This window comes from Cavia porcellus, unplaced genomic scaffold (genome assembly GCF_034190915.1).
Source record: "Cavia porcellus strain 051 isolate PalLab524CR breed Dunkin Hartley unplaced genomic scaffold, mCavPor4.1 scaffold_12, whole genome shotgun sequence".
In the NCBI taxonomy this organism is placed as follows: domain Eukaryota; kingdom Metazoa; phylum Chordata; class Mammalia; order Rodentia; family Caviidae; genus Cavia; species Cavia porcellus.
This window is the reverse complement of record NW_026947495.1, coordinates 43,054,947-43,070,311: the sequence shown is the minus strand read 5'-3', so window position 1 is coordinate 43,070,311 and position 15,365 is coordinate 43,054,947. Positions and strand designations below refer to the sequence as shown.

General features: G+C 35.6%; 1 long non-coding RNA gene across 1 annotated transcript; it reads left to right on the top strand.

The window, feature by feature from the left end:
• The first annotated feature begins 13,006 nt into the window (after positions 1–13,006).
• On the top strand, positions 13,007–15,036 carry LOC134478205 (uncharacterized). The gene is made up of 2 exons (XR_010050690.1): positions 13,007–14,051; positions 14,751–15,036. It is a non-coding gene; the product is annotated as an uncharacterized LOC134478205 (long non-coding RNA).
• The last annotated feature ends 329 nt before the right edge of the window (positions 15,037–15,365 follow it).

Sequence of the window (15,365 nt, the reverse complement as noted above, 5' to 3'; positions counted from 1 at the left end):
GATTAAAAGAGGCATCCAAATAAATGATAAATACTTGAGGTGATGGATTGCCGATTAGCCTGATTTGATCACAGGTCAATGTGTACATGTAATGACCCATCACTTTGTACACCGTAAAAACATACAGTTCCTATTGATCAATTAAAAATAAACACAGAAAGAGAGAGAGAGAGAGAGAGAGAGAGAGAGAGAGAGAGAGAGAGAATGATCTAGTCTGCTTTTTAAAATTTAGAATAGCCAAGGCAAGGCCAGGGGTCCAGAGGAGTTAGCCGAGGTGCTGAACGCCTGAAATGAGTTTACAAAGAATTGGGAAGCTGAACCAGAGTAGCATTACCGATGGTGGTAGGCATATTTAGGGCTCAGAAGTTAAGCTGTATTGAAAGAAAGGCCTGGAAACCCGTGCCTATGAAAATAACCCAACGGAAAGAAAGCTTCAGGCTTAACCTTAACTGAAAGGTTGTGAGCAATTTACATTTATGCCTAGGGTAGGATCTTAAATATTTTCTAGAAAATAAAAGTCACTAAGACACTATAGCAATTGAAATTCCAAAGACTTCAAAACAGCAGCTATGAAGCTAAAATTAAATAATAATAAAGTATCTCATTTACTCAGAAAGCAGTACATCAGTGACAGTGATTCCAGGATTGGGCTCAAGAGGTTTGCATTCCCGTCAGACTATCAAGTATCTATTTCACTCTCAAAGTAAATCTTGGCAATAATTACAATCTTCTGAATGTTAATAATGTCAGACTAGAAAAAAATAAGAATGTGAAGTTTTGCTTATTTTTATCTCTTCAACAGGTAAAGGCGTTTGTTGTTGTTATTGTTTTTCTTCATATTTGGGGAGGGATACATTCAACAGTCACAGCACACAGTTTGCCTTTGTCAATCCATAGAGAAGGAAATGGAATCTTATTTTGTAGATAGTTTCTTTGGTGTCAAATTAATCTGCTGCTTCCATATTTCAAAGAGAGAAAACAGTTCAAGGACTTACCCTGGGACAAACAACATTTTAGTTGGGTATGTAGCTGCAACATCCACGGAGAAACCTTCTTCCTGGAGATTTATTAGCACACCACTGAGTTCAGTACTCTAATCTGGAATTAAACACAAATCAGTAAGAGTTTCTAGGATTGTTGCTTTGTTCTCTACTCTGCAGAAGTGCGTACTTTCAGCCAGCTTCAGACATAGGGAGATGCTTCAAATCTTCAGATCAATTTTAAGTTGTTTATAGAGAACAGGTTTTCATTTAAAATAGGAATCCTAAAAGTCAAGACAGTGGCCTTCCCAAGACTGAAGACCTCCACTCTCTTTTAGCTCATTTATCTTAATCCTTTTTCATACCCCTTTCTTTTTCCCAGCACCCCAGAAGCAAAGTTTATAGTTTATTTTCATTGAATTGACTGTTTCTTCTCAACTCTTCAGATATATTCTTTTATCTTCAGAAATTTTGATTGTGAGACAAAACAAAACCTGCAAAATTAGGTCCATAGAAACATGAGCACAGCTTCGTAATCTGTGCATTATAAGAAAATGCACAGGATTTGAAATGCATATAGCCCTAGGGAATATTTCCTGACAACAGCCCTTCTCTCTAGCCCTTAGGTCCATTTGTTATTTAGAGAAATGCCAAGTGGTTCTGGGTTTTTAGATGAGGCAAGAAGCTTTTTACACTCCCTGTTCCCTGATGGCCACACAGCGACCACATTTCCAGGCCCCACACTGCTCCTTTGCTCACCCTGCCTTTGGCTCTCTCTCTGCCCCTCATTTTAAAAATTACATTAAATGAAACTTTTAAATCCTGCTCAGAGCTTATGGAGTGCCCATCTCTTCCTACAGCCATGCTGTAAGGAAAACAGCTTTTGAAATTCCCTCTGGGCTTTCCCTAAGAGACAGTATCAGTGGGAAGAGACTGGAAAATTGACAGGGGTAAATGAGAATGTGCTGTACCATCCCACACTGAGGTCTGCCAGTACTCAGTAGATCAATAGGAGAGGAAAAAAGAAGAGAGAGAGAGAGAGAGAGAGAGAGAGAGAGAGAGAGAGAGAGAGAGAGGCACAGAGTCACAGAGACAGAAACACAGAGCCACAGAGACAGAAACACAGAGCCACAGAGACAGAATAGCCTCCTGTAAATGCTTGATCTTGCATGACCCCGAGGGCTTATCTGATACTCCCTGAAGCCTTTCTGGAACTGCAACAGATGCAGGCAGAGGTTTTCATGAGACACAGCTGATAGATTAGTGGATCTCAGGTTGGGCAGGTAGCCTCTGATATCTCATAGCCTAATTGGGCATTCTCTGTTCAGGTAGTTTAACCAATTATTGAAATATTTTTTTCTACCATTGTTGATGTGACTCTCCCTACTCTCTGAAAATACAGCTGTAACCTGAACACTGGACACCTTCAGGAAAGTAAAAACAGTGTTCACACTACTGTGAAGCCTGAGATCACTCTAGTTCCTGGTGGGTGGTCTATGATTTCGAATTTCCAAGCCCTCTAGCTTCTCAAGTCAACCCTGTTATTGTGTCTTCATATGCTAACTCTGAGTGAGGAAGGGAAAAGCACATGTTAGATGTTAGCAGTTTTGTTGCTGGTCTCTGGCCTCATTCCTAATATTCCTAATATAAATTCCTAAAAGGATACACTAACTATAATTCTGTGTAATTAATTTGTTTAACATGTCCTTGTCCCATGTGAGGCTTCGTAGGTCTCTTCATTATGTGTCTTAACATATATTTTATCTTTTTAGTCATGGTCATTTGTGCAGAAACTTTGTCTCATGAAAACCAAGTGTTCTCCATGTGGAATATGTAATTTAAAATAATCAAAGAAAAGTTTCAGACACTTTGTGAGGCCTGGGCCGGCATCAGTTTCTAACCTGACAGATCACACAACATCTTACCGGTGCCTTTAATATTCCATATCTCTATGTTCTCACTGGACGGAGACATTAAGAGTGAAATCCAGAAGTAGCGAGTACACAATTCTTCTAAGTATCCATTCAGATAGATATTCCCTATTGTTTATAGAAATGAGTTGGTTTTTTGAAGCTTCGTAGCCAATTTTTCTGCCCCAAAGTGTTTGTTTTTTTCTCTATGAGCTTCTGCAACAGAATGCAACAGCTGTTCTGCATACACTTTAGAGCCTCGCTGAGCCCTGGCTTATGATACTTGTCATTTAGGAGTTGCAGTGCCAGGAAAGGATTCCATGGTTCAATTTGTTCTGTAAGATTCAAGCCTAGTTTGAAACCTTGTTGAAGCAGCAAATCTGTAGCAATCTAAACAGAGATCAATAAATATTTAATTCACCTGCCAAATCCCATTTAAATATATACACAATAGCTCAAGTGAGGTGTTTTAAAATTAACTCTATTAGTAGTAATTGTTTTCCAATGTCTAAATTTAAGTGTTCAACGGTTGTTTTCATATTGTTTTAAATGCTTACATATTCAGAAGAACAGAATTAATTTTATAGTAGCAGCTGTCATTTCAAAGTTCTTGAACAGTGAAGTTTAAGGAAAATAAAGTATATATTTTCCAGCATATGTCATTTATAGTGATCTTAATAAAACAGCATACATTCATATTATTTGTTTTACTTTTATTATATTTGAGACTCACACATATTTTAGAGGAAACTTCTACAAGGACTATTGTTAAAATAATTAGAAATATGATTCAAGTTTATAGTCACCTTGAAAACAGTAGCTTGCTTTTAACCTAAATGACAATATCTACAAATGTTGAATAAATTAGGCTTAATTTCATTTATTTGACTGTTTCTGTGTTTTTGAAAGAATAACACTAACTAGTTTTGTTTGCTAAGTATATGTAAGAGCTTGCTAGCTGAAATATTTTTAAATGGGCAAATGCAAGCATAGCGATCAATAGAAAAAAGGTCAAGTTATCTGATAATAATGGAACAAAGGAACCCTGCCCCCAGTTTCCATTAGTAGTAATATTTTATGGATACGTAATGCAAGCAGTCATACAGTGTTTTAATCACTCCTGTGTACATAGCACATTGTTATATACAATGAAAAAATATGAGATGGATCTTATTCATTTGAACCATAAAATACTGGTATAAATACACATAAGAGAAACCATATAATCTTCCCAAAAGAGTTCAATAATAAAAAGAAATTGTTTCATTTACTATTTCTGAAATTCCCAGAGATATAAATATACATATATAATTATGCCATAGCCCACATGTTGGCATAATTAATTATAGGGAAAAAGGTTGCAATTTTTCTTAAGAATTTTTTCTGTATTCACCTCCCCCCTGCTTAACAATTCTTCCTTTATTATGTACCCTATCTTTCACCCACATCTAAAGATACACTGCCCTGAAAGTCATTGATTTTTATCAAACCAAGACTTCAAATCTCCAATTCTTTGGGAAAAGAATCCCCCCAGGAACCAGAGTGTCTCTGTTGCTTCATTTATTTTCTTGCAAATTGAATACAATTATGCAACTAATATTCTAAGTTATATTGCTTAAGGCATGTGTGTGTGCACATTTTCACATACTTAGTGTTTTATATACTACATATTCATGAGATATGTTTATGCTACTGCAAACTAAAACTGAGCGTCACACATTCTCCCAATTCTTTCATGTCATTTTTTATTTATAGTAAGTAGAAAGCAGTAGTGAGTAGGAAGAATTAAAGTAAATAAAATTCACATGATGTTCCTGGAGTGTTACACAAATAATATATGATATGCATATGCAATATACATGTGTAATATAGTATATATATATCCATATATATACATCAGTCTTCATTTAGGAATTGAAAACAAAAAGAAAGTAAGCTCATATAAAGATAAACTCAAAGATTACATATTATAAAAGCTTGAAAAATCTTTAAAATCTAAGGTAAGAGAAATGAGAGGAGACTAAATTTGAATGTTGAGAAAAACAGAAATGCTACAAAATAAATTCTCTACAAATTTCCAGGAAGATTCCAAATTTTCAAAACAACAATAAGAAAATTTTACACTTGAAGGACTTAGTAAAAAGATCCAATGCATTTGTGTAGAAGGGATAAACACTGTAAGAATGTAGAAATGGTTTAATTCCTTCTGTATTCTCTCTACTCTCTCTGGAATCTTAAACTAATTGCAAATATCCTGAAGATAACTCAATTTTTTTTTCTAAAGGACAAAGATGCCCTGCCAGACTTTCTTATATACATCGTGAATAAATATTTATTATTTAGTATACCTTTTAGGTGTGACTCTGCAGTAGGTCCTAACCTAGACTTTGGGATTGAGTGTAAAATGTCATGGAACTAAAAAGATCCTTTTGAAATTCTATTCTTTTTGCTGCTTGGTCTAGGTGCACATAGCTTTGGCTTTTCCCTTATGAATGAAATACCCCCTACTCTTCCCTGTGATTAACTTGGGGCCTGCATTCCTCATTTTAATTTGACTTTGCCCCATATCTTCAGGCAGCATACACAAAGCTTGCTGTACTTAATGTATTCAGGCTACAGATAAACATGAATATGGAAGGCCTAAAGAGAGTGCTCCACAGGAATTTCTTGAGGCTACTTACACTTTACTACAAATGCAGCTCAGGAAGAGGTGTTTTATTCATTTCCACTACTGTGAATGTTCAATGAATGAATTATTAAAAAGATCAAGTATAAAATTTCCTCCCCTACATTCCATGGATAAACTTTCTAAGAAAAAGATATACCCTTGTTTTAAGTAACATACATATCTCTTAACTTCATCAAATGCTCAAGTTAGAATGGACTATATTACTGAAAGCTCTTTGCATTACAATCAGCACACAAATATAGTTGGATTACAATCAACACAAATGCAGTTAAAGGTAATTTTTAAAATAAAGTTGAATTTTCTCACGTGTGCGGCTTATAAATCCAAGAATCTAAGTTCATTCAGGCTGATGAGAAGCTGATATCTGAAGTTCCTCAGACTCTTGAGCTCTTTCCACCTGGTAAGGAAGAGAAAAATATGTAGCTTGTATATGGAATCTTCAAGGTCCACACGCACATCTACTGCTTTAACACCAGCCTCAGAAAGAAATTTTCTTTTCTTGGGAGACCTTTTGCCCACTTTTGGTCATGAGCCTGGATAGATGCAGAGATTATATTCCTATTTTTTAAATAGTCAGTTGGTCAGTTACCCTGGTGTCATGAGGCAAGAGAATATATAACGGGAAGTAGAGTTTGTTCTTCTCAAACAAGTTTATACATCTTCACAAGAGAGGGGATTCTATTATCACAAAAAGCAAAAGGTCTAGTAGAGGAGCATGAACTCACCTGGCTCAGTGAAAGTCATGTCTAGAGAGACTGTTACTTCCCAAGGTCCCATACAGTTGTCCAGCAGTGGAGCCTGAAATAAGACCCATTTTTCCTGATTTTAGCAATTCTTTCAATACTATTCCATTAGTGATTTCTCAGCAAAGATGAGCCAGGGAAACTTTTCTAATTTCTGTCAGACTTTGCTCCATCTGGACAGATGTTGCTTAAGTGGCCTGGCCAATAACCTGAATTTCTGGGTCAGTCATTGCTACCCCTTGAAAATGATGCTGTGAATTTGGGCTAATTATTTGATGATTCTGGCCCCTGAGATTAAAATCATTGGCTCTCCCTAAATTTGTCTGGGTTTAAAATTGTGTTTAGTATGAAATGGTAAATTTTATGTCTAAAAGTGTTTAATAAAACAATTTATTGCAAAAAATTAAGATTTTGTTGCTAGATACATTTGATGGTGGACTTTTGATATTTCATGGAATGAATAATATTCCACAAGTTGATCTGACAAACTTATTTTGATGGAGCATCTCTCATGACACCTCTAACCTGGAAATGTTACCTTCTGAGCACATGTAACATTTTTATTACATATATAAATTAAATATATATATATATATATATATATATATATATATATAAACTGCCTTTCTTAGGACGCCTCCAATTCTGCTTCTAGATTGTCTCTTATCTAAGCTCATTTCAAAGCACAGAGTTAGCTTTACCTTCTCATCTACATGGAAAATGGAACTGGCATTATTGATTTCTTTGAGTTTCCATCTGCTTATCTATTCCGTGCTTCTAACTTAGGCAATCGCCTTGCAAGTAGCTTCTCCCCTCCTAGACTCATACTGGAGGCTTCTTTATTCTTATTCACAAGCGAGAGAGGAAGGCAGGGAGCTGATGTGTGGTTGAGAGGAAATTTGTCAACTAAAAAGACTGGCGTTCAGGAGCTTTTTCCTCATACAGATCATCACCACAGGTGAATTCATCTCTGCTTCAGGCTTCCAGCTGTGAGAGCCTGAATCTGAGGACTGGAGCCTTGGTTTTCTCAGTAGACATCTCTGCATTCGCAACATATATAATGGCCTGTAAGGCATACTTACACAAATATAAGAGCATACACTCTTTTATTTTTTTTTGACAATTTATTCATTTTTTCTTGGCAAGATGGTCCTCCTATATTTTGATAATTTTTTTTCTTCCAGGAAATGATAATTTACAAAATAGTTTTCAACAGTTAATAAGGTAAGCTACTGTCCTTTAGCCAACTGATTTATTTTGTGTGATTTAATTAACCTTAATAGATTAGCCATTTTTGTTTGATGACAGCTTTTCTTTACCACTTTGTGCTGATATCTAATTTCTTGAGTCAGTATTTGGTGTCTAAACTTTTTGTACCTTACCATTTGATCACACAGCAAAATGTTGGAGATCACTACAAAGCGACTCTGAACAGGATTTAAAATTAACTAATTGGCTTTCTATGTTTATCTGTGAGTCTGTCCTAGGCCTAGGCCCCTTGCCTGGCAATGGGAGCTGATTCATAGTAAGTGAACCTCTGTGAGTCACTGGTCCTGGCTGAGGCCTATAGTGGCCTGTGAGGCCAGAGATACCTCAGAGGGCAAGATAAGGCCACAGCTGAGGATACTTGGCTCAAACTTCAATTAAGTAGATAGAGACTGCAGCTGCAGAAATTACTCCTATGGTCTCAGTCTTACCGTGTCTTCATGATAAGACAGTTCTACTGAATTGATATGATTCATTACTTAGAGTTGAAGTCCTTGAAGTGACTCCCAAGGTCCTGCTCATTGCCTGTGCTTTCCTCAGTTTCCCCCGCCCTGTGTTGTTGGAGCTAATAAAGTGGGCAATCCAGAGAAGTCTTTGTCTTAGCTTTGGGAGTCTCCAGCTCAGCTAAAGGATTTTGACCCTCCTGGAGCCCTAAAATCATACAACTTGTCTCATTTTATTTAAACCTCCACTGAACACTCATTTGGGAGATCAGGGATCTAGGTCAGGACCGAATAGCAAAATTCTTTGCACATGACTTATAGAATGTTGTTTTTACTACGAAATAGTAAAGTATGTTGTAACTCAGTTTATTTAAAGAGAAGATTCCAATCTGAATGAATTATCTATTTTTTTTCTATTTCTTCAGTGAAAAATAAAAATGTTTTAAAATTTTTAATTAAAATTCTCTAATACTTAGTAAGTTTATAAGTAGAAATTTTTAAAGATTCCAAAGCAATTAATTGGCATATTAAACATAAGACTTAAAAAAGCAATCCATAAAAAATCAAATTATAACACTGAAAATTGAAAATTAATGATTGTTTTTAAAGAATAATTTGCTGAAGGATTTCATTAGTTTTTCCACAAACATCTACTTCTAAATTAAAGTAAAACCACATCTACCTTTTTTCTGAGACTGAATATTTCAAATATTGTAATACAGGGGTTAAATTTTTACTGAATTATGTGCAGGTGCCAATTGTAGATTAATTTTTCAATGCCATGTTTTCATTCTACAAAGCAAAGAATTCACAGAAGCTGCTCAGAGGATGAACTTTTGCTATTTGATGTGGGTTTTCTGTTCAGGCTTAATGTGCTGTATAGAGAATAAAAAGTGTTAATGGCACATTGTGAGTGGATAATTTTGAGAAAAACATAGTTTGTTTGTTTGTTTGTTTCTTTCTTTCTTTCTTTCTTTCTTTCTTTTTTTTTATCGGTACCAGGGATCAAACTCAGGACTCCGTGCTTTCAGGGCAGGCGCTTATGCTGCTGAGCTAAATCCCCAGCCCAAGATAAAAATATTTTCAATGTTTGATTCCTTATGTAGATTCAGAAGAAGTACTTACACACTGAAAGAGTGCCACTAAGCACATTTTATGACACTAAGGGCATTATCTTCTTAGAGTTTGTATTACCTGACATATAAGCAATTCTTTAATAAATGTTAAATGGGGTAATAAACTTTTAATATTCCCAGATCCCAGTGAAATTATATACCAACTATGTGTAGAGTGGTAGCTCAGTTTATGAACTTAATTTGTTTTATGATTTTGATTTTGAGGAAGATGGCTGTGTGTGCATTTGTGCGGGGAAGATAGTCACATGTGTCATTTACTGTGGAGTTTACAAACGGAAGCAAAATTTTGCCCAATGCTTTTGTTTTTGCATCAAATTGTTTGCACATGGAAGTGCTCATGAACTGAGATATTATTATATTTTACTTTCTTCAATTCTATGTTTTAAATTAAGAATCAAAAAATTATTATTTTAGGAGAACTTTACCTCTACACTGATCTCAAAAAATTTTAATCATGGTAGGACAGGGTGCTATTTTCTGTATGTTTCTCTCGTTACTATTTTCTAATTGAGCTAACTTGTCAACATCCTGATTTGCAAATTCTGTTCATAGAAACTTAGTAGACATTATACAAATTCCAGCTGGTTAATGTCATCATCATCTCTTCATATGAGTAATTTATAATAACTGCGACTTTTACTCACAGTTGCTGTATTACACATGTCACTTCTTACAAAAAGTTGCCATACCCATTTCCCTGGAAGGACTAAAGCGCTAGCAAGCTGCTGAGGCTCACACAGGTGAGATGTTTTGTTAAGATGTGAACCAGGTCTGACAGCATCCCAAATGAAGAGCTTTTCTACTCTGCTCTCCTGCTAATTTTTCTAGGGAAGAACTGACAGCAAGGAAGGTTTAAACTTTGTCAAACACATGCCACTCAGTCATTAACAACTTGGATCCACCCTATAGTTTTGAGTAATGATTTCACATAAAGGCGATGCAAATCAATTTATTATTTTGGTAGATCTAGAGTTTGTTAGCAGCAGATGGCTCCAGGAGGTGGGAATGTGGCTTTTAGGAGGCACTTCAAAGTGAGCCTTAACTTGTCCAACTAGGTAACTAACCTCTTTACTTGGAATAATGTAAAGCCTTTTAACAATAGGGTTTACAACGCCTATAATTCACTTGGAAACAAAGGAGACCTAGAATAGCAAAGGCAATTCTGAGCAACAAAGGCAAGGTAGGAGGCATCTCAATTCCTGACTTGAAACTATACTACAAAGCCACAGTGATAAAATCAGCATGGTACTGGCAAAGAAAGAGACCTGAGGATCAATGGAACTGATTAGAAGATGCAAATACAAGTACAAAGACACTCAGCCACCTGATATTTGACAAAGAGGCTAAATACGTTCACTACAAGAATGATAACCTCTTTTATAAATGGTGTTGGAAATTGGCTTTCCATATGCAGAAGACTGAAACTAGATCCATGGATATCACCATGTACAAAGCTGAAGTCTAAATGGACCAAAGATCTAAACATCAAAACGGAAACACTAAATCTACTGGAAGACAAGGTAGGTAGAAGTCTTGGAGACATAGGGGCAGGCAGAGAATTCATGAACAAAATTCATGAACAAAATGTGGGAAATACTTCAAAGAATCAACAACTGGGAAATCATATTGTTAAAAAGTCTCTGCACGTCAAAAGAAATCACCAACAGAGTAAAAAGAAAACCCACAGAATGGGAAAGAATTATAGCTAGCAACCCCTCAGACAAAGGATTTATACCCAGAACATATAAAGAATTGAAAAACATCAAATCCCCCAAATTCAAAGACCCTTTCCAAAAATGGGCATCTGAGATGAACACACAGTTCTCAGATGAAGATATACAAATAGCAAATAAATACGTGAAGAAATGTTCACCATCACTGGTCATTCGAGAAGTGCAAATTAAAACAGCGTTGAGATTTCATCTCACTCCAGAAAGAATAGCTGTCATAAAACAACCGATAACAAATGTTGGCAGGGGAAAAAGGGACACTTCTCCACTGTTGGTGGGAGTGTAGACCAGTGCAGCCACTATGGAAAACACAATGGAGATTTCTCAGAAAACTAGGATTGTAAGTTCCATTCAACCCAGCTATTTCCCTCCTGAATATTTTCCCAGAGAAACTGAAAACGTCATGTCACAGTGATATATGTTCATAGCAGCACAATTTGTAATATCTAAATCTTAGAAACAAAATGCCCATCAACTGCATAGTGGGTGAAAAAGATATGGTATTTTTATACAATGGAATATTACTCAGCTATAAAAAAGATGATCTTGAGGCCTTCATAGGTAAATGGAGGCAACTTGAGACTATTCTCATAAAATATTTTTATAAATATGATATTTATAAATTTATCATATTTATAAATATCAAATTTTGTCTCTAGCATAAAAAAGTATTAAGAATTGTAGGAGTAGGGGTGAGGATTTGGCTCAGTGGTAGAACACTTGCCTAGCAAGCTAGAAGCCCTGGGTTCGGTCCTCAGCACCAAAACCTGAAAAACAAAAAATCCACAAGAATTATAGGAGTAATAAAACTCAAAATGTGTAATTTCTATTGTCAAAAGGAGAGGAAAAGAAAGTGCTCTAAAGAATATAACTGCATGTGTGTTTAAGTGTGTAGGATTGATAACTATATTATTCTTTTTGTTGGATTGTTGAGCATAACTGTTTGCAGTCTCATTGTTTGAATGCCCACTTTGTGTGCTTTAATTTTGTAACTTGAACAACTATTTCTAAGATGACGGTTTTTAATCTGTCAACTAGTGATTTCTTAAATTTTTTTTGGAATTCTGTATTATTGCTTCCCTTCTTTCTGTTTTGCTTTTTTTCTCTTTAAATAAAAATTTTTTAATAGGCTTTATTTTTTGGAGCGGGGGAGTATGTAAACTGTAAAGGACTTTAGTGGTTATTTATGTCATGTTACTAATTTTTTCATCAAACTCTACCTATAATGTATGTTATAGTTTGTGTCTAGATATTCTCCCAAAGCCTCATGCAATCAGAGGGGGGTGCATTTTCTTCAGAGCTAGCTGAATCTAAAGAGTATGATTGATTTGCAATGCAATGCCGGGATTAAGGGTGCTGGAAGTTACAGTGGGTGATTGCTAAATGAGTCCACTGATTGGATTGGTATCACTTTAATCTTGGCAGACTGAATATAATGTAAGGAACATATAGAGATTTGTCTCATGCTTTGCTTGCTTGCTTTTGCTGTCTTCTGCTGCCATAAACTGTTGCCCCTCTGCCACGCCACCCTGCCTTGGAGCCAGTCAATTATGGACTGAAACCTCTACAAACTGTGAGCTAAATAAGCCTTTCCTCCTTCAATTTTGGATGTCAGGTATTTTGTCTCAGCAATGAGAAAGTAACTAAGACAATACAATTGTGACTGTAAGTTTTTATTCTAAAATGTTGGAGCTTATTTGCATATCAATAAAAGTACCGCTAAATTAAAAGAAAATTTGTGGGCTGGATTTGCCTGTAAATTTACAATAATTTACACATTTAGTACTTTCTAAAGTCCCATTCTAATCGATTTCCATATGTTGGGTCACATAGTCTTTAGAAACCTCTCATAAGGGTTTTTTAAAAAAATTTCTATTGTTGAACATGAAACTGGGGTATAGAAGGAAAATATATTAGCTGATTAAACTGAGATACCAAAAGATACTGAAAAATTTGAATAATGATCTGATTTGGGTTAAGTTTAGGGTTAGGAATAGTAATGATGATCAGAGCCTAGGAAGAGGAGGGTGATGGATACAGAATGCTTAATGGCTAACGTTACAAGGTATATTCGGATAAAAGAACAACCTATGATGGCAGAATGGGGTAGCTCTGGTTAACATTTATAGACAGATTTTAAATGCTACCAACACAAAGAAATGAAAAATATTTGTGATTATGGACATACAGAGTACCCCACTAATATCATTACACCTTATACATACGTATTAAAATACCACATAGTCCCTCATATTATGTACATAAGTCATTTTATCAATCAAATGTATTTAACTTTCAAAAAAGTTTTTTAACTTCACCAAGCACAAGATCCCGTATGGAAATAAAACAACTACACAAGGTAGAATGGGAGAAATACAGCTTACCAACAGATCATAAATAAAATAGACGTAGAATTTTTCTCCAATAAGAAGTTCAAGGAAAATTGATGGGATATTAAGGTTACTAAAAGTAATGAACTCAAAGCTGGACTGATGGAAGAATTGTAGGCTTTCAGAAGAGAGAGAAGCAAGGGTCCAGCTTTCCTGTGTTTCTTCAGTTTATTTTGAAGTGGGTTCTGCTACTAATCCCACATTTTAAAAAAGTTGTAAACAAACTCAGGTATAGTCAAAAGAAAGCAAATGCCAAGATTATGGCACTGTATTAGAAGTAGTAAAAATAGCTGCTTAACATTGGGAAGATACACAAACAGCCGTAAGGGTAACTGTATAGCTGTTCTCCGCATTGAAAAATTGCTACAAACAAGGAAGATCACATTCGTTTAATATAAACTCAAATAGTAAAACTCGCAAGAGTGAAAAGAGGAAGAATCACACAAAAAACTCCAATCTTATCAAGCACTTGTAGTAATTGGAGCTAGGAGTGAACTGCTGTGGGAGAGAATACATTCTCTGTCCCTGGATGAGCACACAGCCGAGGTATTATAAGGATATTCACAAATTAGATGGGTAGTTAGCATAGATCACTTATCTCATGATTTTATTCTAGACTCTCCTTTCTCACAGGAAACCAGAAGCAACTGAGAGGTGGCCCCTTTCTGGCCTGAGTGAGCAGAAGGCTGATCAGGACTTAAGAGTGTCTACCCTGAGTTAGAAGATTTGGGCACTTGTTGGAGTAGCAGCTCCTGCAGCACAGTGTAAAGGCTCATTTCTCCATTCTTACTTGCATGAGTCCCTATTCTCACACATCCCAAACTGTGCTAAAGCCATCTGTGATCACACCTTTGCCTTAAATATTGTGTTTATGATCTCACTTGTAAATTGACCACTCCTAATTGGTTTGTCCAGAAGTTACACTCGAATTGGCCTTCAGAAAATTTTACCGAGGCAGGTGCACACAGAGCCTCTCTGATTTTTCTAAATTCAAAAGCTAATCCTTACCTTAAGATCCTTCTTTATAAAGGAAAAATTTTACTGGCTCAGGGGCACCTATTTATCTAAAACAAAAGAATCCCTGAAGCATAGACTGTCATGGATTTAACAGGACTTTATTTTCTCACTATATGGGTAAAAGTTGTTAATGGATAAATCATTGTTTCAAATGACATATAAAATCTGGTCTCTGTCACACTAAAGAATAAAATATAAGAATATCATTGTTTCTCAAAATGGAAATTTAGGCTTGAGGGCAAACCTGGGATCAAAGCCTGTAATTACAGAATTTTGTTTAATAATCTGTGCTGACCTTCAAAGAACAACCATGCTCTAAAGGATATGAGATTTTAGCCAGTGTGCAACTAAAATCCCAAATATCTTCCCAACCTCTTATTTCATGCCTTCTAAAAAACACACAAAAGTTTTGATAGTAATGACATTTCAGGCTGGTCTTCTTTCAGGAAGGTGGAGGCATTCTCACCAGATACAGGCATATGGTGCCATGAAGAGTACCTTTCTGGAGACTGATTTGTTCATCAAATCAGGAAGAAAAGAGGCAAACTTCACTGAGGAGGAGATCACTCCATCATCCAGAATCAAAATCAGTTCTGTTAGAATTGATCCACCACGCTGCTTATGTCTGAACCCTAGCAGAAGAACTTTAGCTTTGGATTTTCTAGAGATTGTATCCTTTATACTTTATATACATTTATTTATTATTCATTTGAATAAAGAAAATATTACATATTTGCATTGGTTAAATGTCTTCTTAATGATATATTTCATATTATATAATAAAGGGAACATGAACAGAATCATAGTAGCTAAATTATCTGCTTCTAGGTGACACTGCTTTGAAGCACATTGTATTATCAAAAGTGTCCTGACCTAATTTTATAACATTGTGTGACCTCCTAGTCCTGTATTCCAAAGTCACTTTAATCAGCATTGTCATCCTGGTTTTTTTCTTTAAAACTCCTTGTTATAATATAATTTCATGTCCTGTCCTCAAAGTGGCCTTTATTTTGAAATCCTGCCAAGAACACCATCTTTCTGAGCACTAGAGTTTGATTAAA